The sequence below is a fragment of the Streptopelia decaocto genome, assembly GCF_964273445.1.
Source record: "Streptopelia decaocto genome assembly, chromosome: 14".
Taxonomy (NCBI): Eukaryota; Metazoa; Chordata; class Aves; order Columbiformes; family Columbidae; genus Streptopelia; species Streptopelia decaocto.
Window position 1 is genome coordinate 13,062,944 of NC_138669.1, and position 26,684 is coordinate 13,089,627.

Below are 26,684 nucleotides of genomic sequence, written 5' to 3' on the forward strand. Positions count from 1 at the left end.
CCCATGCAGCCTTTGTGTTTGAGGAGGTGGGTCAAAGCACGCCTGATGCTTGGAGCAGAGGATAGTAACGGACTTCAGGTACTGGAGAGTTCATTCCAGGGATTCAGGGATATTTCTGTTTCCTTAACAAATGAACTTTAACTGAACTGAGCAATGGTGTTTGCAAATATGCATTATAAATACAATGGCAAGAGCTGTGGAGAAGTAAGCAGAGGCAGCTTAGGACACAAATGGAAAGAAAAAAACCACCATAATTTGATGTGATGTTTTACTTCCCAATTAATTTGAGATTTACATTTTCTCTTCTCCCTCTCCCTCAACACCCAAGTTCCTACAGCGAGTTTTGAGCCACTGGAGAAATTAGAGTGACTGACACTGCAATGAACTCGATCAAAATTAACCCCATTTCCTCCAAGGTCTATACAGTTTTTTTCTTTGGTTTATAGGAGAAGAATATGTGTAACTAAATACAAATTTGGCAAAGATATGACTTTTGAATCAATTCAAAATGAGTCTTATTCATCCTGCTGTAGCTGAAGTGCAGCATCTCACACTAGAATGTGATTAGCTTCTCCATACAGCAATATCCCTGCCCTTTTCTGTTCTTTTAAGCAAATAATTGTTGAGGCGGGATGTACCTAGAATGTATCTGCTGCAGCAGACACAACAGCTCTGCCCTTTGCAAATGGCCACTCAGAATTTCGTTCTTAGCTACAGTCCAGTTGTCATAAGAAGAGATGATTAATTAGCCCTGGGAGCGGGGTGGGACAGGAGGGCTGAGGGGTTGGGAGCTGGCAGGGAAGCGGCTGAGCAGATTCAGGGAACAGTAAAGCAGTCCAGAAGCTGGAGGAGAACTGCTGGAGAGACCTCGAGTTCGAAAGCCAAAGATTTCCAGGCAAAAGCCAGAAGGGCTCTATGAACGTAATTGAGTGGGTGGACAGAACAGATCGGCCGTGCATGGAGAGGTCTTTGGATTCACTGACCCTCTTTAGCACCAGATGCTGCTTCTAATGCGCAGCTGGCTGGTGGAGGAGGATCTCAGTGTAAACACAGCGGGGATGGATCGAATATCCAGGATGGAGCGCAGAGCCGTTTGCCCAGCGCTGTGCTGGTCCCCAGCTGAAGGCTGGGATCTTTCTGACCGTGTCCCACACGCTGCACTGTACCCGCTGAATCACTTCCTGCCGCTGCCCTTCGCCGCTGCCCGGCGGCCGCGGGGCCGGGCCCCGCTGTTGGTGCGCTCGGGCGCTCCTGGCGCCGGCTCCCGCGCAGACGCTGCCGCGCGGCGCGGCTGCTGTGTCATCCTTCGTTATTAATGACCGAGAACCACATGACACAAAGTTCTGGGAAGCTCAAGCGGATTCCAGGAAGGGGTCAAGGAGTTCAATAAACAGTTTTATTAGAACTTGAATTGCAACCAAAAGGCTACACATTTACTTTTTTGTTACAAAAACTTTGTGTTACTTGACTTTAGAAATCCTATGAATGGCAGAAAAAGCACCGAGGATTATCTTTTCTTCCAATTGACTTTGATGTCACTGCTAGTTGAAAGTTGTCCATGATAAGGAAACCTGAATGCACCCTTCATTTCTATTTTTCAGTTGCCTTTCCAGTTTGTTGGTGAGCTGCAGGGTTAGCTGAACTTCAGTCCGGGAAGTGCATGGTGATTGTAGAATTAAATCCTTGCCTCAGTTATACTGGTGGCAATTCGGAAATCAGAGGAGCAATGCTAAATGTACACCAAAATATCTCACACTACTGTAAAGCCTAGTGTATGCGTGTCACACAGCACAGTTAAATATATATGTATATATAAATAGATAGATAGATAGATAGATAGATAGATAGATAGATAGATAGATAGATAGATTCCACATTAGCTTATTATGTTAGTGAAGTGCAGGGTCATCATTCAGGATGACAGATGCCGTATCGATACATATTGCTGAGAACAGGCTGGCAAGGGTATTGGTATTGCCACAGGAATCGTGTGGCACGGTGAAAGACACGGGGCGAGTCCCAGCAGGCAGATGGGGCCGCGTCTCCGTGTCCCCGTGTAAGTGGCACTAATTGGCTCTGTTTCCTGGCAGCGAGCGTGTAAACTGAGTAAGTTGGTGCTCAGTAAAAAACAATTTTTCAGTAAATTGCCTTGGCCTAAGTAATTGCTTTTACATTATCGCTACCGCACACTTGTGTAGACCAAGCTGCAGTTCTGTCTCACTGAACATGCTTTTAATCAGCGTTTCTGGCTTTACTTCTGTGTTTCCTTTTGCTGCCATAAAATACTGTGAGTTGTCTAGCACTGTGTAAGGTAGAAATGGATCGATTTGTTCATTCATCAATTTAGGTGTCAGCAGAAATGGGAAACAGGAATACATCTCCCTTGGAAAGTGACCATAAAGCATCCATTATAGTAAATATTAATGAGACATTAATGAGCATTGCTATTCCTCTGTTACTGACAAGCACTGAGGCACAGAAGTTAAGGGTCCAAGCCAACTTCTTCTGAAGTAAAATAAAGGTGCTTTTTGGCCTTACTAGAAAGTGAAGGAACACGACCAAGTTGCTCCTCGAGATAAACAGAAGAGCTAAACCTAGAGGTCACATCTGTCTCACACTCTACTGATCTGTCCAGGGGACAAAACCTTCTCGGTGTCAGCTTTTGTTGGCTCTTTGCTACAAACCGCAGCTCTGTATGAAAATGTTGAGCTGTTCTGTATATGAATAGACAGAACAGGTAGTATAAAATGCAGCGAAGCTCTGCAGTGGGTCATTCACCGGGGGTTTTAGCTGCCTGTGGGGTAAAACACAGCAAAGTGCTCAACAAAACATGCAAAACTGCTTGGCAGTCTTTAATGGAGGAAGTGAAAAAGTATTGCATGTTTGAAATAAATGGGGAATTTTCGAGAGGCAGAACGGAATTACCCAAGCTGGGATCCGAGTTCAGTTAGCTGGCGTTAACTCTTGCACAAGCGGCCACAAATTCTTGGGTGATCACGCTGGTCAGAAGTTCAGTCGGAGCTCTTGTCTCTGGGTGTCGTTCCCAACACCCGTACCTGCTGGCTGCTGACTCACACAGCGTCGCTGCTCCTTCATCTCTAGGGCCACTTCTACAATACTTGGAGTTTACCAAAGCCTTTGCCTAAAATCACCACTTGTCATGGCTCTTCCAAGGCTCCTCATCAGAAAAGCTTTTTGAATTACAACATATCCAATCTGCTGAACGCTGCAGGACAGCAGCCAGTACCTCTAGCAATTCTGTGACATCTGTATCAATAATTTCTGGCGTATTGCAGATTATTTAGAGAGGCCATTGAAGCTCTGTGGTGCTACAGAATACTCCATAAACCTACTTCATGTAAAAGCTGCAAATAGATATTCAAAGGTTACGTTTTTCATGCCAGACAATTTGCGTTTTGGAGTATGTCCAAAGCCGTGACTGGAAGGTGTAATTGTGGCAAATACAGGGACATCTCGATTTTTTTTATCTCAGGTGGCACAGGTAACAGCAGAAACAAAGGCACGCTGACATAGATTGAAATTGTCTTAAGTCTTTGTAGGTCTGTTAGTTCTCTGGGTACCAACAAGGGGGATGCGGCTTGAAAGCTGCAAATCACCTTAGACAAAAGCACTAAATAATCTCTGTGCCCCCAAATATGAACCAATTCTAATCAAACATGTTCCATATTTATAAACAGTCTCATAGTTTCTGAGGATTTCTGGCCTCATAGGAAACTAAGTACAAAAAGTAGCAGAACTAGTGAATGTGGGGTTTCTGTGCCTCTGTGTCCCGCGGTGAGTGCCCTGGTGGCCGTGGGCTCCAGCGGCACGTTTCCCCAGCGCTGGGCATTCACTGTTCTCACTCAGCTGCTTTCTGTGGAGTTGAATACAAGGTCACTTCTACCGAAGCTTTTTCCCTTCATAGATGCATTAATAAAATCTCTGACTACTACAGCGAAACATAAAATCTTAACGTAATTTAGAGCTCTGTCATGATATCAGATTTAGCGGAAAGCTGCCAGCTGCTTCGAAATTATAAAGAATTGATGGATAAAGAGACGCATGTATGGAACATATGCAAACACAGCACAACCATATAAATCCTGTTTCCTTAGGAAATCAGGTTAAAGATAAGTCTAGCAAGAAAGAGTCACTGCAGAAAACTCCACCAAATATGAAGTTCACATGAAAATGGGAGAGATGCCAAAGGAAAAATCGACATTCCACTGGGTAACTATTTCTTCCAGATTTTCAATTGAAACCCAGTTTATGTCAAAATTTGTTTGCAGCAAAAGAAATTATATAAAATTAAACTTGATTTTCTATAACTAAAATCTAATCTATTTCTATCTCTGCGAAGTTTTAGATCAGGCATCATTAGAAAACCCAAGAAAGCTTCTAAACAACAACCAAGCCAGACAGACCGATCACTTTTAGTTGGCAAACATAAGGATCAATGGAAACATGACGTGAAAATATACATGGACTGAGGTGAAAGTTGTTGGGATGTGAGGACCGCTCAGAACTTGCCTTGGATTTGGGTGACAGGGAAAAAAAATGACCCTCAGAAGTTGTCCAAGCAACAGTGTCCTGTTTATATCTTGTGGTCTTATGAGTAACTGACTGGAAAAAAACAATAATGAAAAGATAACAGTTACAATAAAATGAAATTAAATAAGCCAGTGACTCATTACAGAGCAGTAGAAACAAAAACAAGATCATTTAGGACTCAATAACAACAGGAAAATTAAAACGAAACACAAAAATGGCTAGATTGTTTTCCTTATATATACAATCAACAACATTGAGATAGGAAAGCAGTAGAACTGATCTCACAATTAATCAGTGGAAGGCAGAACATTCAGAAAATATGAATTATAATACTATGGTTCTTTGGCAGCTGTGTTAATTTTAGTGGGACAAAGCTTTATTCCAAAGTCCCCTAGAGGAACACAACTCACCGTGGATCCTAGTGAGGCACGCTGCTGGAACCGGCAACACATTTATCCTACACGCTCAGCCTTGCTCCACAAATGCATTTTATTGAGCAACTTCATTAGGCTTTAGAAAAGTGTTATCAGTGAAGACTCATCCTGTGATCTCCTTCCTAATTTTGGTATAGACTCCGGGCTAATCCCAGAGTGAGGGCAAGCCAGGAAACTCTTGAAATATTTAAGCAAACTAGAGCTCACTTGTATATGACTCTACTGGGACAAGCTGTGAAGTTATTGTGCTTCCAGAGCGCAGTGGTGCTGGGAACTGTACACTCTGAACTCGGTGCCTTTCACAGAAACCCAACATGAAGTGCTGAGCCCTGCACAGCTGTAGTGCTTTGCTCTAGAAAAAAACTCTAGGAGATTTATTCTGAAGAGAAAATGTATTCTATAAAGGGATGCTATCTATGATTCTATGATACCTTGACTTTTCAATGCCATTCCATTTCCAGTGCCACTAAGAAGCTGAAAAATTCAGGGTAGAATATCAAAATCCCCCAAAGTTTGTGCTGATTTCTGGTGGCTCACCTCTGAACAAATCTGGTGGTTCGATCTCTTTTGCCGTGTGTTTCTAGTGTTCTTATTGCCACGATCTCTGAAAGATCACTACTATACTAAGTTGGGTGGAGGGAGGAGCACAGTGACTCTTGGGCTGTTTTTGAGTTGTTTGTGATACAGTTTATGGACCTTTAACTTTGCTGCAGTAAACAGGTTGAGCTGCTGTTCTCGAAGCTTTAGAAATCCTGTGGAAATGCATCTTGGTTTGTTTTGCTTTAGCATTGCAATCCAAAGACCAAAAAGCGCTTTATAAACACAAACAATGGGTGTTCGTACCACTAATAAGGTAAAGTAGTATCTTGGAGGAAAACAAGACACAGAGCAGTGAAGTGATTTCCCCTTATTGGCTCTGGGAGCCACTAAGAGAGCAATAAATAGAATGTGAATCTCCTGACTGCTTGTCCTGTGCTTCAGCCACGAGATCGAGCTGCATCTGACAGCCACCCATCACTGGGGGTGCATTGTTTTGCTGCACAGATGGTAAATCCTCCTATAAACAGCCTGAAAAGGGAACAGCTGCAGATGCCTTTTTGACAAGCACCTCGCCTGATGCTGCCCATGTGGAAGATTTGTACCCGTCAGATACATTATACTGTCCTCATCTTCAGTCGGGCCGTGCTGTTTACAGCCTGGCTCCCTGGAAGTCAATAGCAACTTTCACAGCTAGTCCTTCAATTCTTGAAAAGACCCAAGTATTTTTAACTGTTTTGCAGCGAGGCTTCTGTGACCGTGCTGTGTGCTGCTCCTGTCCCTCACTGCGCTGTAACTGAGCAGGAGTGTTCTTCTGGAGTGTTCTTGAGTGTTCCTGGCACTAAAAACTGCAGCCACCAGGTTGACATGGAGCTGAACAGATTTCGTGCCCCCTTACATTTACCAGTCCATACATTTCAGAGCTTGTAGGACTGAACAAACACAGTTCGGCTCTTTCACCGCCATGGAACAGTCTGTCTGCCTGAGACCTCAGATGGCAAGTTCACTGTCAGTTTCTGGTTTGCACACATGGGCCCTTTTCTAGGGAAGAAGTTGTCTCTTCAGTCAAGAAAGCGAGTACGACAGCTTTTCTTGCCCCTGGCCTCTCCAGCGCTGGGTTACCAGGAGAATGACACACGACTCTCGTGTTGCGTGTTTGTGTTCATTGTACAAATGTTTACCGCTGACATCAAGTTCCAATTTGCTACATGCGTGCTCTGGTTTTGATGAAAGTGTGCTGAATTTATACATCTGCTCTAAAATAGTAACTTACCAACTGAGTTTAGTATTTTAAAATGTCACTGCCATTGCTGTAGCAGATGCGAGCAATAAGCTCACAACCCAGATTTTCCACTGAGGAGTCATTCACGGATGCTGCTTTTGTAGCAGAATCCATCAGTTCTCTAACTCGTAACTCAGAGGTTACCACCGCTTTGTTTTTCTTAAGATGCTGAAAATCGTTTCCTCGGTGATTATAAATACTCAGTTGTATTTAATCCTGGAAATGTACTCAGTTTATTACTAGACAAATGTAGCAGATTCAGTCTGCTGTTTGATGAGATTACAAACTAAAAGGTGATAATGGAGAAAAAAATAAGCGAGGAGCTTAGAGCTATGAATAATGCACAAGAGTTTCCTGAGACGTTATTGGAAATTCCCTGCAGGTAGAAGTGAGCAGAGGTTGCCCGTGGTGGGACAGGATGGCTGGAGAAGGAGGCGGACAGGAGAGGCTCCATTTGGACAGCTGGGGAGGCAGAAGGGGACGGTGGCCTTGGTGAACTGACAGAGGATCTCCTCAGGCACATCAGCTAAAGGAAGAAGATAGCAGCAGCTTTAGTCTATGCTGACAATTAGGACTGAGCTTAAAGTTATTGCAGAAAAGACATTAGTCAGCAGTGCTACACACTGTGAAGCTCAGAGGTCAGACCTGGAATAGCTGCTGAGATTCTAGTTGCAAGGTTAACCCAGCTTGATTCCCAGCTTGGCCTGAGCCTATCCCTAACTCCAGCTTGTGTTGGGACTTAAGTGACACGGTATAATAAACTGGAACCACTTTGTGTTAAGTATCAGTATAGACCAGAACTAATTTTATGACAAAATGGTCCAGCAGGATGTTCTAGTATCTCTGTCCATATAATACTAGTTCTACTAAATGAACTGCTAAGAAAATTAGTTTAACTACCAGAGAATAAGAAGATATGTTATACCTCGCAGATATCAGACCTGTTGTCTTCAGTATCTCCCTGAAATTTGTAACGTACTTAAACCACAAAATAATTATTCAGGTGGTAAAATTTGTAGTCAGTTGAGTTCTGCTAAGCAAATTAAGTTATACTTGAAGAGTGGTTTTATGACAGCGTGTCTGTGTTTACTGGGTCTTTTACCAACACACAAATGAAATGAAAGAAAAATATTTATAACTGGCATTCGTATTCCAGCAAATATTTTAGCATAGGGCTGAACTTGGAGCAAGTGCCAATACCGCCCTGCGCTTCAGAGCGCTGGGGTGTCACACACATGCCCAATAAACCGCGGCTGGTTTCTCTGCAGCCCGTGGGGAGCGGGAGTTACTTGCACCAGAACTCATGTTTGTTCTCTGCAAGGCGCTCGGTGAGGGGAGAGGGGAGGAACAGCCGGCCTGCCTCAAGTGCTCTTTAAACAGCTCGCTCTGCCGAGGGGAGATAAGGAGAAATGAATTAGCTGCTCTGCAACCAGCTCCGCCTCTTTTTCTTAAATAACTTGGGCTTTGTGCCTAGTTAAAGCACATCCTTGCTTTGGATGTCTTGTTTCCGTTCCTTGTCAGTTTTCTCCTGCTAAACTAACTTGCTGGGGCTTTGCTAACGCCCCTGCCAGAGGAGCTTCCATCACTCTTATCTTTATTTACTCAGAAACATTGTGACAGTATATTCTAGCCCTCTTTCCCTTTCATATTATTTTCAGCATCATTCCCCATCTATCCCAAAAGCTGCTTCCTGCAGAGTGATACATTTTAGCAAGAGGATAATGAAAATCCAGCAGTGACGTCCTCACCACATGTTGCACAATGGCGATTAACAGAGGACTGACTCGCCGGCAACCCTAACGAGCGTCTGGAGTTGGGTCACTCAGACTGGAATCCACCAAGGCGACAAAGCAGCACAGACGTGTGTAGGTGCCCTGCAACCTGCTGTATAATGTTTAATCCAACCGGTGTGACCATCCGTTCCGGCGCTGGGCACGGGGACGACGGCCCTTGTGAGACAGGGCTTACGTGGCTGCTGAGCCTGGAGGTCACCACACGGGTCGAGTGGTGCTGGGCTGCTGAGCGTCAGTCTCCTCTTTGCTTCTTCCGAAATTATTTTAAAGAATCTGGGCTGGTTGTTGTTGTTTTCAGCGAGTAACTGCAACAAGAAACAGGGAAACGCCATAAGTGCTGGATTTACGTCATGAGACAGGCCCATACGTGGTCTGTGGTCCCTTATCTTGCAGAATCTGAACCTGGTGGCTCCACGGAGTTTATGTCAAGATTTAAGTCGGGGAAGCATGTAATGATTTTGGAACTGGTGTTTTCTGCCTGTGTGTGCTCCTGTCCCCGGGAAGGAGGAGGGTAGTGCAGGGCGGGGGGCTGAGCCTCCTCGCTCTGAGGGCCAAATGAGGAGCCTCCCTGGAATGACGCAGGATGATCTTGCTCCCCAGAGCTAACTCTGTTGTTTCCCTGACAGGCAAAACGATCCCTCCCAGGAGATGAGCGCAGTTCCTTTTGTGGGACAGCACTGAAGATGCTCCCTCCCCACAGGCAGAATGCAGGATAAGGGCACGGGCCCTCCCTCTCTCCTGGAAGCTGAAGATACGGGAGAAGCCTGTTCTGTACCTTTGGGGACTCATTTGCAGCTTCTTATCCTCTTTTCCTCACCTGCTTGCTTGTGACACTGGGACCAGATTTAATGGCACGCTGTTTAGAACATACCAAGGATAAAACCTTTCTGTTTTATCTTCTCTGTGCAATAAAGCTCAGGGTTAGACTGATTAGAGGTTCTCTTCAGTTTCCTGTTAAATCTTCTTTAATTACACATCTTTTTAAATCACAATCTCTTGGCTGATGTTAAAAGGGAATGCAGTAGGTTTTGGCTTTGGAATCACAGCTAGTGACTTTCCAGTAGATTCAGAACAACAAGGTACCAGTGCCTCCTCTTGTTAGTAAAATCTGATAGCAACAAGTCAATGACTAATAGTCCAGGACTAGCCTCTGTCTGCCCCATTGCTGTCACATAAAGTCATTTCCAGGCTGAGCTTATAGGGCCATTGTGGATATTGGACAGCAAATGTTAACAGCTGACATATATCTGCCACATTGACAAATGTTGAATGATCGTGCAGTGCTGCTTTTGACGGTGTGTAGAAGCACAGGGCTGAGCTGGCTGTCCCATGAACAATGGTACAAGTTGTCAGGAGGAGTATTCAAGTGCGATCTTTCTGCTCCGAGCACTAGTGCAGAATGCAAGGATCTAATCACCTGCTCCTCTCCTGAGACACACCAGACTGTAGAAAAACAAAAGCTCTTTTTTCTTGCTCTTTTCAATTGGCAGGGAGTGCATGTGCTCCAAACAACAACAATATCAAGTTTGAATTACTGCTTATTTCTACTACCGTCATGCCCAAAATCCCAGACTGAGTCTGGGAGCCTGTTGCTATGTACTGTTCAAAACATGTCAAGAGAAACTACAGCATGAATGAATGAATGAAACAGAAGCAGTGAGAAAAGAAACAAAAGGAGGAGGAGGGGAAATAATTTGAATAGGATGACAGAGCTGGTGATAGAGGTTGGCCAGGAAAAACCAAGTATGAACCCGCATCTCCGGAGTAGTTAATAATACATTTACTTTACCACACTGCCCACTTCCTTCTTGTAGTAAGAAAAATGCATACATCCAGAAGTTATGGCAAAGTTATTACAACTTTCAGTTAAGATTTTTCTTTCATACAATTACAGGGATTATTCCACGAAATTATGAGACGGGCTGCTGTGCGCCGCTCCGTCGTGGAACTGCTCGCCTCCTTATTTCCGCACTCCTGGGCTGAAGCAGCCTGTCCCATCTGAGCTTAGGGTATCAATTCACGCCATCCCCTGGATACACGTACTCCACCCAGGAGAATTAATGTGCGCTTGTAGCATGTGCAAAATTATCTCTGCTAGCTTAATCTAATTAGCATAGATAATAACAGCCACAGAGAGGCAGCTGAGAGGTCTTTAACATGCTGGTAACCAGATTACAAACTCTGAAAGACTCTGAGTGGATGCTCTGGCTGTTAAACCCACATTGCCACATTTTTGCTGCTATTGTGACCAAGCTCTTTGAGCCTAGCACAGGTAAACCAGCACATGCTGCAATTACTCCTTCCCCCACTTTTGATGCATAAATACATTCAAAGGCACAATACTTAAAGAAACCAGCTACTCTTGCACTTTCATTGTTACAGGACGGTCTATCCAGTTAACCTCAGCGTGCTCTTGTTTAGCGTGGCAGATTGTTACTCTGTGTGATAGCACTGAAAATACTGAACCTTGCTGTTACTCATTTGTTATTCAATGCCTTGCTACGGCCCAGCCTGGCACTGGGGTTTTGGTCTTTGGGGTGCTCGTACACCCCTCAGATCCTGCCCAGGGGAGTGCACTTGGACAGGGGCTTCTACGTGCTGCCAGAAAGAGAATGGAACAGAATCCCTATTTCCGCATATGTTCAATATGAATGCAGATGTTCATCCACGCCTACCAACTAGGAACAGTTTATTTAGTTTTATTAATGGATGTAGTCTCACTGAAATTAATCCTAGTCCCATGTGCAGTGTTAAGCATACACTCACCGCTCTTTTAAGATCAATACTATTAATTAATACCTCTTTTACTAATAATTGGCTAAAGCTCTGGTCCTTTAAAATTTCACCTAATTTTGACAGCAATCTGCTTAGCATAAATATACAAAAGGCTTATCTTAAGTGCCAGTTTTTGCAAAATCAGTGCATGCTTGGGGGTAAGGTCCTGCCTATTTAACTGTTTTATTAATAATATCAGCAACCTGGCTCGTTGGCTGGGGCTGGAGCTGCTGCGGTAATACAAGTGAGTATTCCAAATGGAGCTGCTCTGTAGCTCAGCAAAGCATCCTTTTGCCTTTGGCCTCTAGGTCTGTCTCAATTCTCCTGCCAAGCCTGGGAGCTCGCATCGCACGGACAGACGCAAATGGGTTTTTCCCATCCATTTCATCAGAATAAAACTGGTTTGTGGTTTCTTGTTATAAACTCTTTACAGAAGCTAATTACTGCTGGCAAAGAATTAACCACCAGTTGTAGAAGTGAAATTTTGCTCAGGTTTGTATCCCGTGCTGCATTAACAATGCAGTAAAAAGAATGTGCTGCTCGGCTGTATGCGCTGCTCTGCAGACGCTCTGCTAGAGCAAGATCAATCCATCTGCCCTTCAGGTAGAAGTTAAAAGTCCTCTTTTACTTTTTAAATAAACAGGGAGCAAATCCCAGTGTCCTTGTCAACATTTCCTCTCTAAACAAACTGGATTCTAACGTTCAAGGCTGCAAGCAAACTACAGCAGCCTGCAATCGCCTGAGTGTTTAAGATACTTTGTTCCAGTGACATACCTGTGATATGGAAGAATATATGTAAGACCCACTTTCAGCCTTTTTTTTTCCGGCTAAGGTGCTTTTATACCATTTTGAATAGTTACTTCAGCTGTGAAAATGAAGGGAAAAAGCCTTGCCTGTGGAGACCAGTAAAATCTGTGAGGTTTGCATTTTATTTATGGAAAATTAATTCAGCAGGGTCAATGGGGCATCAGTTTACAGAGTGCCCTGGCTCCACTGATGAGTAATCTGCTAATGAATAGCTCTGGAAATGCTGCCAAGACCATGGCAGAAGGATTGCAGTGCACTGAGAGACCAGCTCCGCTCCCAACAGGCGCTCACAGAAGCGACCGGCGCTGCGGGGACCAGCAGCACCACCTCTTCCCATCCCTTCCAGTCTGCTTCCCAGGCCAGAACATTTTACATCTTGTATCTGCCCACAAATGTAATTCTTCTTTTTCATATTCTTGGCAGCAGGAATCTCAGTAGCTCAAAGTGAGACTCGACTTCTGCTTAAGCAAGATCTCAGTGTTTTCAAAAGCAATAATAAAAGTACAAATAATCTGACAGCTTCCTCTTTGACCAACAAGAATTTAACAAATATATCTGTGTATTGTATCTTTAAGCCTAGGAAGTCTTTATACTGACGTTGAGGTAAAATAGCCACCTGTTTATATAGGAAATAATGAGTTTATACATATCTTTTGTTCTGTTGTTCTCTTATTGTAAAGGCAATACTGATTCAACTGAATCTGTCAGTGAGACACATACTTGAAGGATTAGTTTTATTGGATTCCAAGTTACATTGCCAACTGCTGTGTCCCCAGAGTCGAACATTGGCAAAATCTGTTCTAAATCTAAAAATTAATTAAAAAACCCACAGGCCCTTGTGTAGTTTCCTCATTAGCAACTGATCCTGCCTCCTTGTAGACTATAAACTGTTTAGACCTGTGTTATTTTGTGAAGCCTGGCGAACCGAAGGGAACCCAGGTCTTAGATGTGTGAGAGGCCGGCGTGAGATGTCAGAGTCCGAATCTGTTGGTTTCAATGGAGAGGATCTGATTTATGTCAGCAGAGGACTTGGCCCTCAGCAGGCACAGTGTGTTCTGTTCTTCTGTCTCTTTGGGGTTAGGAAGATGAAGGTGTCTCATAGCCCAAAAAATACATGCCAAAGAAAAATAATGAGCAGCTGCTCTGCGATGTGTCTGGCTTGTAGGGGTACTTCATATTTAGTCCTGTTGGTAAGACTTATTTTATTCTACTGTGGCCTTGGCTTCTATACAATCCACTATTCCCAAGTTTGCTAATAAAAACCATTATAAGGCTCTAATTTCTAAAGCTTGAGAAGAAATTCTTGATGGATTAGTGCAAGGAAGCAAAAGCTCTGTGCTTTCAAATGCTTCCTCTTCTGCCTATCGCTGCTGGCAGCCAGGGGCTGTTCCATAGAGCAGAGTCGAGTACTGTTAGTCTTGAGAAGAGCTGCTTTCAGTATTTCCCTTTCCATAGTTCTGAGAGGACTAAAGATGCACTTTCCCCATTTCCTCAACGCTCACTGAGGATGCTGGCCTGAATAATGAACCCTGTTCCAATGTTTTCTGTCTCATCTGGTCAAAATTCACCCTTTCTTTTTTATTTTCAATAGCCACTTGATGCTGGCCCTGCTGGCAGTCATTTTCCTTTGTGCGTGTACATATGGGAACGCACCATTCAATTTCTCATTGACTCGTGCTGTCACGGAGGAGCTAACGTGTCCTTCAAACCACTATTCTAGTGCGGCACTTTCTTCAAGTGTTTCCAAATCCAAGAATTAAATTTTGCTTGTGTTCTTAGTGAGTGTGCACCTCATGCACTTGATCTTCCTCAGCATTTCAGTGCCTTGCTGCAAAGCGCTGCCCTGGAAAACCTTGTGAAAACAACAGTTTTCTTCTAAATATCAAGTGGAAACTCCTATTATCAGAATAGGCTTTTCTTCTTGCCCTAAAAGACACAAAATTCACAGTAAAGTCACCAGGAGAGAGCAGCCTGTGTCCCTGCTCAGTGGGCAGCAGTGACGCGCCAGCTGTGGCGCAGCTGGACAAGCGCATCCACGGCACACGGAGCCGCAGGAGGACTGCATGCACTGCATCTCCTTCCATCCCTTTCTCTGACACACTGCTCTCTAGCTTCTCCATGCTAAATACTTCCGAGGGCTCAGTGCCTTGATATTAAACAAGCTAAGGAAGTCAAAAAAAAAAAAGGGTCAAATGGTAAAGAGAAAACCTAAAAAGAGCAGGCAGCAGCAGAGAGTCCCGGGAGATAGCACATAGGATTTCAGTGATTTTTTTGGTTGTTCTTCCTGACCTACACAGGAAGGTGCATGTTATTGCTTCCTAGATGGTTAAATGTTGTTTTCATACTTCCCCGCTCTCTTGATGAAATTCGTTTGACAAGTCAGAAGTGTGACTTTGGTGGAATTAAGATTGGGACTTGAAATATAGGTCCGCAAATTAATGCTTCATCTGGAAAATAGGTTTGGCATTTTGAATGTCAAATAGACCAAGGGCAACACCCACTTTTGCCTGGAATGTCCATGTCACCCAGGAAAGTCCTGGAGCTTCCTATTCTACAGCCACTGCATCAGGCACATTTGTACCTGCACATAGCACTTTTATGGATTAATAACATACTGCAAGTCAAAGCACTTTTGGTAAGTTTTAATCTCCGTTCAGGAGCACAAAGAATGTCAGCTGTTTACTGGTCCTTAATAACATAATGCTATCATCAGTGATAAGAAACAGGCCGCTGAGCCTGTTCTTGGTGGAGTTTTTTAAGGATAAAATTACCTGTCCATGGTTGTCTGATACTGTCCATCTTGAGCTAACTGTCCCAAAATGGAACTGACAAAAAATGGCTAGTCATTTATGGAAAAAAGGGCATCATTTAATTGTGAAGTTTGCGTGTTTGTGTGTGGAGAGCTCCGGAAGGCAGACAGGTAGAGGAGGTTCGGCCCTGTGAAAGGGTTGAGCCTGTGCAAAACTTGAGCTGGTTCTGCTGAATCCAGTTCACATTCACTGGAGCTTACTCAACCGCTTCTTTCTTCTTTCACTGGTGGATGTGGGTCAAAGTCCCTGTTGATGAACCTTTTATTTTTATCATTGAAGTGCTATCTTTTCCTTGCTTCTGCCACCTTCAGGAAAGCTGTTACCCAACTCTGGGTGCCAATTGAGGAAGCAAAGATTAAGTAATAGGCAGCAACAGGGGATGTATGACACTGCACTGAGAAACTTCATCTCTGTTTAACAGCAGGTTCCGTAAATGTTAGCCATAGCAGAGTGACCATTGGATGCTTCCCTGTCTGAAGTTCCTTTCTGGACTCTTTCCCCACTCACTTAGTGTTTGTTCTTCTGCAACAGCAAGGAAATGAAGAAGAGGAAGGAAAAGAGGCGATGAGTACACATCTGATGAGCAAGGGGGTGGATGAAGGTATGAGAGATACCCTTAAGGTTTATGCAGCTGGCCTGTGCTCGGCGATCAGTGTCCAAACAAGGCAGAGAAGGCGCTTTCCTGTTAGACCAAAGCCGTGAGAAGGAAAGGAGAAGTGGAGCCCTTTGGGTTACAGGAAATCAGTGCGGACCAACCACCGCCCTGTCCAGACAGCGCAGGCCCTGCCCTTTCCCCTCACCTACCATCTTGGACGTCTTTATCAGTCACACAGCAGTTTGGGTGTTGTTCAGCATCAGCTAATGACGGGTATCTTTGTCCAAAGTGAAGCAATCTGCAGACCCATTCCTTTCGTGTGACTTACCCAGAGGCCTGGGGGCAATTCCAGAGACCAGTTTTTCAGCCTATTCAAACTGTTCTTTTTGCTAAATGAGAGACTAATAAGGTGGTAACTTCACTTTAAACAAAAAGGTAGAAAGGGGCAGACTCCCCTCTACACATCGACATTAGCCAGGCTTAGCAGAAGAACGACGTGCTGGAGGAATCTCTCCTGCCCTTCAGAAAGCCCTTTGCCTGGTTTCTTTGCACATTGCGTCTGGACCCCAGGGATTTTCTGGCGTATTAATCATCTCTTCGCGTGGACCTCTGAGCAAGATGAGAAACCTTTCCCCCTCTAGAGGTTCAAGCTGTGTATAGTTGATTTGCGGTAACTGCTGCAACCATACTTTTGAAAGGCTAATCAGATGTACACATTAGATGTTGCATTTTTTTGCCTGAAATGACATGATTTTTATGCACTGTTGTATTTTTGCCCAAGTGTTTGAGCTTTTCTAGTGCCATGAATATCAAGTCCAAAGTAGACAACTCTTTGTTTTTCCTGTTGTATGTGCCACCACAATGTTTCAAGTGGACCTGGGAACAGATCTGGAGAACCGCTGTCAGAACTAACAATGTCCAACCTTTTATTCTCATTGGCTTCTTAGGTATTTTCTTTATTTAACTGTGCTGAATACAGTAATTCTTTTAAATTCTTGCTGTATTTAATTGCCGGCGACAGAGCTGTTGTTTAAGTTTTTGGGCCTAAAGAACAACCTGTTTTTTACAGATTATGAAGTGTTAGGTTATGCTTGAGCTCCCTGCTCACTGCACGGGGCTCTGCTGAAGGAGTTTGAAATGAACTCCTTTGCAGCTTAGAGTTTTGAAAAAAAATGATGAGTTTTGCATGCTGCTAGAACACAAACCATCTTTATCTCCCAGCAAAGTCCAGAGGGCTCAGCTTCAGATTGGGAGTTGTCAGCATCTTGCTAAGTTCAGTTGTCATATATGATTGTATGTGGAGACTGGAGAACACCCTTCAATCCCCCTAAGCATGCATTTAAATTATCTGTATGTATTATAATGGTGCTTAAGAGTCCCAGATGTTGGACAGAACTCTGTCATGCTGGATGCAGTACAAATACAGAGTAAGAAATTGGTCCCTGATCAACTGGTTCTGTAAGCATGTGCTTTGTTTTTGTGCTAGGGAGATATATGGGGGTTTTTGATTGTGTCAACCCCAACACTGCCATTCAACTGAGTCAAAGGTACCAGCTGAGTGGGTGGATTTTTACAGAAGGCCTGGCTAATTTTTAGACCATTAGTAATGTGTAGTTGAGGAAGATAAGATAATGAATGGTATGATCCAGTCTCATGCTGTGGAGTGCAGAGAGTTCAGCTGCTGGAGTTAAGAAAGAATCCTTTTCCCCGTCTGTGCCATTGCACAATAGCAGAGGTGCTCGGGCCAGGGGGTGTCTGAGGGGCTGGGTGTGGGGTTGCAGGAGGAGGCAGGATATCGGACGTGCTGTTGGCTTAGCGCCGACCGGTATGGAAAATACATGTTTTCTTATGTTTCAGAAGTGGGAACTGTGTCACTAGCTCTGGAAAGGCAGCCTTGCCCTTCAGTTCCCACATAGCCAACAAAGAGCATCAGGAGAGGAGCTGCAGCCTGGGAATGGGGTGTGAGAGCCTATTCCTGTCTCTCGGTGCTGAGAATGGACTAAGAAGACTGTCCATGGTGACTTTGCCACAGTGGTGTGGAACACCTTGAATGTTTCAGAGCACTTCAGATGAGAAAGACAAAAGATTATAGAGAAAGTGGTTGTTTAATATTTGGACACACAAGTATCAATCGCAGAGCTTAAAATAAGGGATTCTTTCCACAGTGTGGTTTAGGTGCATCAGTGTCACACCTTGACACAAGTGATCTTCTAATTCCAGCCTTGCCAAGCATGACATCAGCAGTTACTGGGGTTTTGTATCTTCGTGGAGCTGTTACAGAAAAGTACAGAAACATCCTTTGTTTTCTGTACAAATCAGAGAAATTCTCTACTTAATATGTGTGGGTATGACTGCAGGTAGGAATTATTGTGCAAAACGATAGAGATGTTTTCCCAGCCAAGAAGAATGGTGTCCTCTACTTCAGCTTTAATTTTCCTAACAAAAAACCCCAAAAAAGGTAAAGATGTTGAGCGGCACAGGCCACGTAACTCTCCCTACAGTAGATATTTTGTAAAAGCAGGCTCCATTTGGGTACTAATTTATTTTAATTTTGGTATGCAGTACTATGCAGACCCTAGACTTCTTTACTTTTCTTGCATACACCGAATACACCAGCTAATACTCATATTTACAAGCACTATATACAAGTGTTTAGATGCCTGTATGTACTGTTATAGCACATTTTTTCTTAAAGTTAGATTATAGCATAGTGCAGGTAATTAAACAGTGATCTCTATACAAATTAGAAGGGTTAGTACATACTTTTAATATGGAAGTACAATTACAGTAATTTTATGTGCATACTGGCTGCATAAAAGCCGGCATGCAGTTCTGAAGACCTGGGCCTGTGTTTTGTATGTGTTAGTGCTGTTGGCACATGCAAATGTGAGGCTTGCTCAGGTCAGAGGCTGCCTTTGAAGCTCCACCGCTGCTGAATTGCTATGGAAATTTGCCTGCGCTGCAAGACTCGGTAGATTTTTCGAATGGTTTGGGAAACACTACTTGAAAATTAACACTCCTCTTCCCATTTCCTGCTGAGCCCTGAAGCCCTGCCAGCTCCCAGAGCGCACAATACCCAGCTGAATAGATGTTTCTTCTTCCCACATTGTGCTGGAGTTTCTCTGGAATCCTGCAGCGCTCCAAGCTATGGCAGTTACAGACTGTCACTAAACAAGCTACTCCTTCAGTTTATTACTAACTCGCTTACTATTCATTTAAACTTAACCATTGTGCAGACTTGAGATGAACTGATTATGCGGGCGGTTCATTCCACATGTTCCTGTGAACATCCGAGACTCGTGATCCGGTAGATGTGGAGCGTGCAGTATTGGAAGGTGCCTTAATCCAGTCATTTTGAGTATGAGCAGATTTTGGATTTAACTGTTCCTCATCCTGCTTTCCTTGTGATAACGCAAATGCTTGCAGGCACACTCACAATAGTTTTTTTCATCATGATCAGGCTCTAAGCCAGAACTGATGTCAAGGATCAGTGTAACGAGAACAGCAGGTTTCTGTAAAAGGGATTGCCTGAATGATGGCACACATGCGGCATCAGCAGGGCCACTGGAAGTATTAAGACACTGTTTTGGTTTTGAAAGTCTGGACTCAAAATCAGCTGGGAAAGCAATGTGATTCCAAGTGACTGCTTACAATGTAGGTCAGTTGAACGCAAAAGTGAAAGCACATGCACCGTCAGATTCCCACGTCTGGACAGGGAGGGGATGTCAGCCGGCAAGTGCAAAAAGCCCCAGAACTCATGCGTGACTCGTGTTTTCCGGCGAGTAACAAACGCTGCCATCCTGCGTGGATGGGAATGGGCGGAACGCAAGTGCCAGCCTGGGTGTGAGTGTGCAACTGCAGGGGCTGGATGGGCGTCCAGGAGAGATTAACTGTGTGTGTGTGTGTGTGTGTGTGTGTGTGTGTGTGCATACACGTACTCTTGAATTCCACAGACTTTGCCGTGTTGAGGTCTGGGTGTATCACCACAATCAATGTCTGCGCCAGCACGGCTGCAATCCCCAGTGAGCCCACCGTGGCTGCGGGGTCCCTGCTGAGCCCACTGAGGCTGTGGGGTCCCTGGTGAGCCCACTGAGGCTGCGGGGTGCCTGCTGAGCCCACCGTGGCTTCGGGGTCCCTGCTGAGCCCACCGTGGCTGTGGGGTCCCTGCTGAGACCACCGTGGCTGCGGGGTCCCTGCTGAGCCCACTGAGGCTGCGGGGTCCCCGGTGAGCCCACTGAGGCTGCGGGGTCCCCGGTGAGCCCACTGAGGCTGCGGGGTCCCTTCTGGAGCAGGCCCACAGCAGAGCCCCCCGCAGCGCGCCCCTCGGGGGGCACAGGCCCTGCGCCAGCCGCCGCCAGCCCATGCGCGCAGGCTCTGCTCAGCTCCATTCCCAAAAACAGGAGGAGGGAAGCCCACTCCGCTCTCTTTCACCTCCGATGCCCCCAGCCCCCTCTGGAGAGGTGGAGGAGGGACATGGGGAGGGTTCAGTTCTGGATGCAGCTCCCCAGCTGCGACGCCAACACCATCTTTTCTGGAAGCAAAACACAGCTGTCTCCGGCTGCCAGAGCGGCCGAGCCTTGGGCGTCGCGTTGCAGGGAGTTGCTTTTCGTGCTGTTCTAATTAGGTGATGCAGTCTCAGTTACCAACAGGCTTAATTGCAGTAACAGTAAGCAGCCTCACCACTCACAGTCATGTGTTTCTGGTTACAAGAAGCTGAGTGGAGCTGGGCTGAGGGAAATCCCCTAAAAAAGCCAGTGCGGGGCTGGGCTCACACAGGCACCACTGGGCCGGCCGCTGCTTGTCCCCCCCCCGCTGCTGGCTTTAGCTTTAGCTTTAGCCTTAGCTTTAGCTTTTGCCACGGTTGGGGGGCCGAGCAATAGCCAGCTGAGTGTGCTACGTGTGCCCTGGGGCCTGGCACCCATGGGTGCTGCTGCGCCAGCCTGGCAGGCTCTGTGGGGAAGCACAGCCGTGGGCACAACTGAAACGGAGGGGTCCAGGGCTGCGGTGTCGAAATACTGACAGCACAAGGAGGTGGTGGGAATGGCTGCAGTCGGGAAAGGGCCTGCGGGGTCATGCTGAGCACAACCGGGCTGAGCAGGAGAAGCCCAGGACCAGAATAAGTGAAGCTGCTCCAGGGCGTGATTGAACTGCATGGACGGTTGTCAACAAGTTTGCGCTGCCCACACTGCTCTTGTTGCCCCGTGCAGACGTGGCCGGCCTCACTAATTCAAGAGGGTTAAAGTTACCTATGAAAACAGTTTGGGAAACAACTTATGTTTTTGTTGTAGGGGTTTGTTTGTGTTTTTCCTCCCTGTGGCTGAGTAAAAATGATTTGTTTATACAGAGTCATTAATTTGGTTTAAGTCTATGTATGAATTTTAAATGGGTTGCTGTTCCTCAGTGGCATGGATGCTGTTCCAGGATATAAGTGTTGTGATGCAAATTAATTTTACTCACTTCCAAAGTGGATTCCAAATTAGCATCCACACAGGGAATTAATTAGAAGTAGCTTTTGCCTCCACAAAAAAAAATAATCTTGAATGCCAGGGTTGTTTGGAGGTCACAGAATTCCGCTGCAGGATGCGACTGAGGTACTTGAAATGTACCATTTACCTTGTAGTCATTACTTTCAAAAAGTCAGAACACACTGAGCATAAAGGCTTTCTTCATGTTAAACCAGAGAGATAAATCACCCTATTTTAAACTTCTAGACAGCATAATGTATTATTAAAAATTCCTAAGGGAGTATTAAAAATAATTATTTCTACGGGTATGGAGATGTGAACATGTTACTGTGGGGTAAGGTAAGGTAAGGTAAGGTGTGAACTTGCTGCATATCATCTGTGCTGTGGTTTGCCTTGTGTGCTTATTTTTACCCTGTGGTAAATGTGAAGCTGGCCCAGTAGGAAAGAGGAAATGTCTCTCTAGCTTGAGACATCTTGGTAAGCGCTGTAGCAGAACAGTAATATTTTTATTTCTCCTTAATGACTTGAGGCTGTTTCTAACGCTCATACATGTATCTAATGTGCGAGTGCTGTAGAATTCTGACTACGGTAGTATCCTATGGCAAAATGTTCCTCTATGTGACCGAAAAGAACTGTCAAAGCAGATGAGGAATGAAGAGTTCAGGCTTCAGCGCTGAGAGAGACCAGCCTGTGAGTAATGGTCTGTCACTGGCCTCGGATCATGAGCTGTTTGCATAACTTGGCTCAGGACAAACCCAAGCCAAAGATGACAGATGATGCCTTTCCCAGTTGCTCCAGTTGTCTCATTCCAGTCTGATCTAGATCAGCTGGGCCCCAAGGTCATTGGCACTCTAGAGCCATTTATTGGTAAGGGTGACAGAGTTTGTGGCCTCCCTCCCACTGTTCTGAAGGATGGCAAAAGGGAAGATAAACAAATAAGGGAGTTCTAATATCTGCTAGTCATAGCCTCTCTGAAACTCCAGCAGTAGGGAGGAGAAGGGATGAGACCATGGTAAGTAACATCTGCTGGTGCTGCTCCTTCACAGAAGCCACCGCCCAGCCCACGGCCTGCTGTACGTGTGATCGCTGGATACACGGGCAAGAGCAGTATCGTGCTCTGCTCAGGATTTAGCCACTTCCTAAATGTGTGGTTTGGTGAGCAGAATAGTATGTTGTGTTTGATGGCCTCAGAAACTGACTAAAATTAGAAATTGAGCTGGGTATGATTTCCAACGTTTTTGGACCCGCACTCACAGCCCCCTAATCCTAATCCTAATCCTAATCCTAATCCTAATCCTAATCCTTCCTCCTCGCCGTGCAGGTTCACTACTTCTCACTCCTCTTGGGGGGCTCAAAGGAAAGGCAGTGGTGTCCTTACACCTGACCACTAATTGACCTCTGATGAGTATATAGGAGCAATATATATTTATATAGGACTAATGTGTACCTGGGCATACAGGACTAGTCTTCAGCTAGCTCGCGTATGTTGTGATGCGGGTAATAGCAGGAGCCTGACTCAGTGAGATGAGAATGCTTTCCAGTCGTGTGTTCTTAGTGCTCAATTCCATTCTGCATAGCACTAGCAGTTTTGCCAGACACACCTTGCCTTTCCCGCTCCCTTTCATGTATCCGAGCGTTGAGAGGCAGTAGCACTGAGGTGAGCACACGTTAACTGGGTTTAGGATCTCCTACAGGTAAGCTGTTTTCTTCATCCTTTGGGGAATTCTTCCTGCACCTGCTCCAGGCAGAACCTTTTGACTTGGCAGATGGTAGCAGACTGCAGTACATCTTCCCTCTCCCTTCCCTTGAGATTCCAAGGAAAAGACACATGGAAGCCACACAGACCTTGATAACCCAATTTTCATCATTAATCCCCACCCCTTACCGCCTGACCTTCTTCTTTGTATTCCCTTGGAAACCATCACATGGGAGATTCATGGTCATGGGGGAACTGTCTGAGTCTCACAGAGGTTTCTTGTAATATGCCCACACCTCTTCCCCACGGTCAGGCTTGGGCTGCTCCTCTGCTATATTTTCACTGGGGGGAAAAACAAACCAAACCAAAACACAATGTTAGGCCAGCAACTCAAAAAATCAGGGAAGGAAAAGGCTTCTCAGCGAAGACAGCGGCCTCCAGCAGATGGAAAGGAGAAGGAAGGGCAACTGTACACAGCCTGTGACTTGGTGGATGCCACACACGGAGCTGAGTTTCTTGGCTGAAACTGTGCTCTCCAGTGGGTGGGGAAAGCTCGGGGAGGAGGACACCCTGTTGTTTGTTCACACTCTGGTGTTGGTAAGGGTCTGCCCAATAATCCCTTTCCCATGCCCCACATGCACGGCTTCGGCCACAGCACAGGTTGGCAGGACAGCTGTGGCCTCTCTCTTTTCCTCTCTTTCCCATTCATTCATGTGTCTATTTGTGGCAACACTGGTTTCAGTGTAATCTGCTCCTAATACCCAGGTCTGGGACCTGCTAGAGTTCAGCTTGTTTCTTTCAGCATCCCCCATGGCATTATTATCAATCGAGAATTGAGGCAAATCCTTCCCTGTGGCACCTGAGGAGCCTCCTCCTCCCTCCAAGGGTGCCTGATGTTCTTGCTGCTGAGGACCATCTCATCGCCTCATCTCAGTTCCACAGTGAGTCCCTCTCCAGACTAACCTGAACACTTGAGAGATTTTTCATTCTGCATCCCTCAGTGTCAGTAGGGTTTCATCGTCCATCTGGATTTAATCCTTCCATTCTTCCCTTAGCTCTCCAGCACACATTTTGTGTTGAAGGTCCCAGTAAATCACAGAATCACAGAATCAGCTGGGTTGGAAAAGACCTGAGATCATCCAGTCCAACCCTTGGTCCAACTCCAGTCCATTGACTAGATCATGGCACTAAGTGCCATGTCCAGTCTCAGTTTAAAATCCTCCAGGGCCGGTGAGTCCAGCACCTCCCTGGGCAGCCATTCCAATGCCTGACCACTCTCTCTGCACAGAATTGCTTTCTAATCTCCAGCCTCAATTTCCCCTGGCAGAGTTGAAGCCCATGCCCCCTTGTCCTATTGCTGATGCCTGGGAGAAGAGACCAATCCCCACCTGGCTAGAACTGCCCTTCAGGTAGTTCTAGAGAGTGCTGAGCTCAGCTCTAAGCCTCCTCTTCTCCAGACTAAACAAGCCCAGCTCCCTCAGCCTCTCCCCATAGGGCTTGTGCTCAAGTCCCTTCCCCAGTCTTGTTGCTCTTCTCTGGACCCGCTCCAGCACTTCAATCTCTTTCCTGAGCTGAGGGGCCCAGAACTGAACACAACACTCCAGGTGTGGCCTCCCCAGTGCAGAGCACAGGGGAAGGGTCACTGCCCTTGGCCTGCTGACCACGCTAGTTTGGATACAGGGTAAGTGTCAGTAGGGTTTCATTGTCCATCTGGATTTAATCCTTCCATTCTTCCCTTAGCTCTCCAGCACACATTTTGTGTTGAAGGTCCCAGTAAATCCAGCAGTTCTGCTCACTTCTGTCTAGATGGGGATTTGTCAGATCCTCTGGACTCCGAGTTTAGGTCCTTTGGAGAAAGGAGAGAATTTCAGTCCATCTTTCCAAATCTCTGAAGTTTCTGCTCATGTCAGGACCCAGAAGTGAAGCAAGTTTAGCAAGTTTCACATGGATGGGGGTTCTTCTGAAAAAAAAAAGAAAAGACACTATATTTGTGGGATCTGCAGTTGATAAGCAAACAGCAGCACTAAAAATAAACATGTTTTGCCCCATCTCCCTGCTGTTAGTATTTTGTGGGAAGGGATGGTTGAGTGGGTGAACTGACTTTTCCTTGTTCCTTTTTCTTTTCTTTCTCTTTTTTTTTTTTTGTTTAGCTTGCAAATATGTTGTTGTCCTTTTCAGGAGACACGACCCAGCCCGAGGCCTTTTCACTTCTTTGTTTGTTGTGCAGCGGGGCCATAGTTTCCCGTGTCAGGCAGCCTTGGCTTGAGGCGTCTCAGCAGAGTGAGGGGTTGCTGGTCCAATTTATCTGAGCAGCTTCTTCTCTCCAGCCAGTTGTTCCACTCCTGGGACACCAGTGCAGGTCTCCCCCGTTCTCCTCCTCATTGCCTTATCGGAGACCTAAGACCCGTATGGGCCACTTGCCAACACATAACTCTGCTCCAGCATGGAATTAAACCCTTGATACTGCCTTTTTTAACTTGTTTTTCAGGTAGTTCCTACCCTTTGAACACAGACATTTTTCAGACTGTCATTCAAACAGTTCATCGGGTCTCAACCCCAGCCTCTGAACTTCACAAATGTATGTGCCTGATCTTTTGTGGACTAGATTAAAACAGAACAGAACTTTCTGAAGTGCCTAAGATATTCTACCCCAGTAAATTCCTCTAGGAACTCCTACACAAGTACAAAACATCACTTCCAGTGTTTGGGCACAAAACAGTTACGGTTCCTCCATGAGTAATGAAGCGTGGATCTCCCGTGACAAGACCCCTGTGAGCTCCGGCATGGTGCTGGTGTGCCTGTGTGTCCCCAGTGGGCCAGGGCGCTCAGAGCTAATGCTGACAGGTGGGCTTTGCAAAGGATATAAAATCTTGCATTTTCCAATTAGAAATCGATCCGTGGGAAGTTGGAAAAGTCTTTCACGTGGAAGATCATATCTGTTTATGATGAGAATCACGTCAACGTTTGGAGTACAACACGGTGCTCTGTGACTAGCGTGTGCCTTTCTGCAGAGCGTGAAATGAAGCCCCGTCCTAGCAAACTGCCGGGCTTGACCTTGCCCTCCTCATCTCCAGCCTCATATCCTGCGGGTGGCAGTTTCCATGGCATGTTTGGATGCTTGCTAGCTGCAGAGGTGGTGGAACATGCCCTGTGTAGAATGGTTTGGGCTGGAAAGGACCTCTAGTTCCAACCCCCCTGCCATTGGCAGGGAAACCTTCCACTAGACCAGGTTGCTCAAAGCCCCGTCCAACCTGGCAATTATAGTGTTCATGTGAGACAGGGAGCTCTAAATTGAGCATGGAGGCATGAATCACTGCCGGTACGATCTGATTTTCAGTGATAATGCGAGTTTCAGTTGTGCTTCGAGAAGCCTATAAGTGTCTAGCCATTAGTTCTTTGGTCTCCTCCCAGAAAAAAAAACGCTAGTGCTTGTTTGTTCACTCAGATCACTGCCTGCTTTGGGAATAACGCACAGGAGAAAGAAAAGAAACCGTCCTGTCAGTTAGAAAATGGACTATTTCAGTGAAGTAGAAAATAATCCCACAGAAATACCCATATATGTGGAAGACTTAACAACCAGCTAGAACAAAGCAGTGAAACCTGATCAAAGAGAACAAACTCCATCATTTAAGCTGGTTTTGTAATTGTAGTACTTTATCAACAAATAGCTATTGCTGGAAGGGCTGGCTGACTGGGTTGTGCAGATGTGTAACATCTGTGCACATTTGGCCTCTGGGAAGTGTCCTAGTGATGGTTCATTCCAAAAATTTTATTGGTTTTCTAGCTTTTCTCTTGACCGGATAAAGGAAGACTGCTTTTTCCAAGGTCATTTTTGGTAAAAGTGTTTTCTGGTTCAGATCCAGCAGACTTGGGGAGCCAGACGACAATAGCGGAGTTAGAGTTCAGCTCTCCTCAGTAAACTAGACCACCAAAGCCTTA

The 26,684-nt window shown here is 45.5% G+C and overlaps 1 protein-coding gene and 1 long non-coding RNA gene across 5 annotated transcripts in view; one reads left to right on the top strand and one right to left on the bottom strand.

Annotated features, from left to right (window-relative positions):
* LOC309446106 (uncharacterized protein) overlaps nucleotides 1-26,684 on the top strand; it is a 164,179-nt gene that overhangs the window by 64,310 nt on the left and 73,185 nt on the right. The window lies entirely within an intron of this gene.
* On the bottom strand, nucleotides 1,443-5,102 carry LOC309446107. The gene is made up of 3 exons (XR_014185414.1): nucleotides 4,962-5,102; nucleotides 4,527-4,623; nucleotides 1,443-3,870 (listed from the first exon to the last, which is right to left on the bottom strand). It is a non-coding gene; the product is annotated as an uncharacterized lncRNA (long non-coding RNA).